We start from the raw sequence: 4,110 nt of genomic DNA, 5'->3' as shown, positions 1-4,110 counted from the left end.
TATATGTGAGATGCCTACCACAGCATGGCTTTTGCCAAGCGGCGTCATGTCCTCACCCGGGATCTGAACCAGCGAACCCCAGGCTGCTGAGAAGCAGAACGTGCAAACTTAACTGCTGTGCCACCAGGCCAGCTCCTGTTTAAGTGTTTTTGAGTCTTACCTGTTGTAAGAGGACTACCATGCTAGCCCTCTTGTATGATGTTTTAGAACCAATAAAACCTCTACAATCTAGTCATTTGTCTCTCTCATCTTGATTTCTCTAACTGTGTTGAGTATCATTATTTCTTCAAGTTCATTCTTGCCTTAGGAGTTTCTTCTATTCTCTTCCCTCAGAACGAAGTTCCCTGCTTTTTACCTGACTGATTCCCATACATCTGTCAGATACTACATACTCTGGGAAGCTTTCCTTGACTGTGCCCAAACCTTGCCAGATTTAATAAAGCAGGTGATGTAAATGCTCCCGTAGAATCCTGTAAATCCTCCATCATAATTTTTTTATATAACTATTATTCTTTGTTCTTTTCCCTGAATCTATTTCAAGTTTTAAGTTCTAGAAGAACAAGAACCAAATCTGTGTTATGTACTCACTACTGTATATACTTGCCTGGTACATCACCTGGAACATTTATCAGGCACTGAATTTGTAGTTGTTGTTCACGCTATTTTTTTTTTTTTCAATCTTTAAGATTCTTCTAAGAATATATGCTCTGTTTCTTTGGAGTCACTGCAGTTCAGGGAAGATCTACACTAAGTAAAATAGTGGAAGCCACTAAAGGAGAATTTCCAAAGACCTACAGACCTATACATAACATGTCCTTAAGAGAAGATTAATCCTATTATAATACTCATCATGGAACTCAACACCAGTGCCACATCTTTTCTTCTGATTGGCTTTGTGAGCGTGGAAAAGGCACACCACTGGGTCTACACTCCATTATCTGTTGTCTACATCTCCATACTTCTTGGCAATGGCATTCTCATATTTCCTATTAGGGATGACTATAACCTCCATGATCCCGTGCACTATTTCTTAGCCATGCTGTCAACTACAGACATTGGGATGACCCTGATTACCATGCCTACAGTGCTGTGTGTTATGTTGATGAATCACAGGGAAATCAGCCACAGTGCCTGCTTTCTCCAAGCCTACTTCATCCACAGTCTGTCTCTGGTAGAGTCTGGAATTTTGCTTGCCATTGCCTATGAACAGTTCATTGCCATTTGCAACTCACTGAGATATACTTCCATTCTGCCCAATACTCGAGATAAGAATTGGAGTGGGAAATTTTATTAGAGGATTTGTTCTCATCTTGCCCCTGATATTGCATCTCTATTGTTTTTCTGGTTGCAGATACCATGGCCTTTCTCATCCATTCTGCCTCTACCAAGAACTTATCAAACTAGCTTGTGCTGACATTACCTTCAATTGCCTGTACCCTATTGTGGCAATGTTTTCTATGGTACTACTAGACTGCATGATACTCTTGTGCTCCTATATTTTGATTCTCAAGATGGTCTTGAGCAGTGCTTCTGGAGAGGAGAGGTCCAAGGCCCTCAACACTTGTGTCCCCCACATCTGCTGCATCTTGGTCTTCTATGTCACATTCATCCACCAATTTGGGGGGAATATTCCTCACCTAGTACACATCACAATGAGCTACATTTATTTCCTTTTGCCTTCTTTTTAATTCTGTCATCTATAGCATTAACACTAGGCTGATTCACAGTAGTATACTCCAGTTATACTCTCTGCCTCCATGAAGAACCTGACGTTCTTCATGAACACTATTTCTTGTCTGAGAAAGGACTAAGAAATTATAAACATAATTATAACTGGACTGGCATAAGATTCTAATAAACACTTTAAAATAAATGGACAGATATCAGGAAAAAATATATTTCAGATACAACTGTTTCTTTTGCCACTCCTTTTTTTCCAGGAGGATGAAATACAACAAGCCATATAAAGCACTAAACACAGAGCAAGGTGCTTATCATGCATTCAACTGATATCCATTTTGTGCTCAAATACTCTCATTCTACGAGTAGCAGCTCTGATGTGACACTGAGTTCAGTGACATAGTCCAACAAATTTAAGACAAATTCTATTTGTGGCTGTTTTTTCTCATATGGACTGGGCATCCCTGCAACGATTGACCTTGATTTTTTTTGTCCCTTGTGGAAAGCTAGTTGCCTTTTCTAGAACATTGTCATCCCGAAGCAGAAAGTTTGAGCTGATTTATAATTGATTACTATTGAACACCATATAAACATAAGACAATTGTACATCTAAAATATCAACGTTTAATGTTTACACAGTGAGTGTACTAAAATGAAGAAGTAAACCAGTTTCTGGTACAGAGGAAAAAGTCATGTTTTGAATCTTGGGGAGAGTGCTAATCAGAAATTATGAATAATCAGGGCCTGAAGAGGAATTTAATTCAGATTGGAACTAGACATGCATGGAACTTGGTGTATATTCCTCATGTGTGCAAAACACAGAGGTAATATAATAAATGGTAGGCTTTGCGTGTACAGTTAAGTGGGAAAGAAAGAAAAAGGAGGAGACACTTGTGCTGGGGTAGAAGAAGGCCTGGGCTGGAGAGAAAGGTGTCCTGGCTGTAGGGATAGGTTCCACGTACATATCAGCGGAGGAGGATCTCTGGGCCAGATAAGATCCCACTCTCCGTGGTGGCAGTAAGGGTGGTTATAGATTCAGTAAAGGAAGGAGAAAGAGTAAAATTACCAGAGTTCAACAAGCCCTGAGCAGGCCACTTAGAGGGAAATTATTTCCCTAAAAAATGACGACATCAGGGCGCTTGGTTCTGTCTAGACACAGAGGAACTTCTGACTTCTGTACATTCCCTTGCCCTTGATCCTCAAAGTAAGAGAACTTCGCTGAATCACTGGAACATGGGATAATATGGGGGCAAGCCAAACGTGAAATGTGTGACCATGGTGAATGCTCTGGTGTAGTTTACAAGCTCTGTAACGCATCATGTGTGTGATAGGCCCATGAGATTGGCACATCTTTCTGTTTAGAAACACCTACCACACTTGAACTTTCCTCTTTCATGTCTATCTCTCCCTCTCCCTTGCTGGATTATGAAACACGCTGTATTCCAGCTCCAAGCACAATTTTTTGAATAGAGTAGGAGCTTAATCAAATGTTCTTTTATGAAATGAAATAATAAACTATAATGTTTACAAATGATGTTCCTGTGTCTCCCTATTTTTATCATTCCTGCATCTTCATGTATATCTCTGATGTCTCTGTACACTCTGGGACATCCTTCTAAACTGTTTGCCCATCCACTATGTGACAGGAGACTCCAAAAAGTAAATGACCAAAGTCTCATGTGCACAGGGTCTGCCCATCCCTTCTTAAGCAGGTAATCTGGGTATACTGAAGCCAACCTAACAGGACATCTTTTTCAACTGTCTTAAGTTTCCATTGGAGAATTCTCATTTTAATATGATTATATGAAATGTTGATTTTTTAGTGAATGATTTTCAGTCGTTGTGATCTCTGGGTTTTCCTAAGAGCTGCTGGATACACACAGGGGAAAAAAAGAGAGAAAAAACAATAGAGAACAGGAGACTATAAGGCAGTTTCCCAGGCTATTGCTGCTTCTTCTCCTCTTTGCCACAGCAGTCTTCTCAGTGTGGGGCAAATAAGAGACCTTCAATAAAACCAATTATATTGATAATAATGCTTGCAATAACCTTCAATTCAAAGGGTGGTTTATTGCAGCTGACAAAGAACATTTCTTTTATGTCTGATGAGGTATTCTGTAGACATTTAGACCACTAGAGCCAGTAATTGCCTAGACCTTAAAATAAAGTGTTTATTACACCAATAATCCGTGGAGGTATCTAGTGAAAGTGAGGGACCAGAAGTCACTCAGCAACAGGTTTAGTGCCTTGAAACCAGTGTCATTTTAGCGCCTTTGGTGTTTGCCAGCTCTGGAAACCATGGGATTAGAGCATATAGTGATGCCAAAGACAAAACAACGTTAGGCTTGTTCCAGCCTGGCAATAAGTCATCAAAGTTATCTTATCCCTCCTTATTTTATAAAACATTTTAATATATAAGCATTTTAATACATA

At 39.7% G+C, this 4,110-nt stretch overlaps 1 pseudogene; it reads left to right on the top strand.

The window, feature by feature from the left end:
- The first annotated feature begins 850 nt into the window (after positions 1-850).
- LOC124225504 (olfactory receptor 51B6-like) lies at positions 851-1,761 on the top strand (annotated as a pseudogene).
- Positions 1,762-4,110: the final 2,349 nt, after the last annotated feature.

The sequence above is a fragment of the Equus quagga genome, chromosome 14 (genome assembly GCF_021613505.1).
Source record: "Equus quagga isolate Etosha38 chromosome 14, UCLA_HA_Equagga_1.0, whole genome shotgun sequence".
NCBI lineage: Eukaryota > Metazoa > Chordata > Mammalia > Perissodactyla > Equidae > Equus > Equus quagga.
Note: the sequence above shows the minus strand (reverse complement) of the source record. Positions and strands in the feature narration are given on the sequence as shown.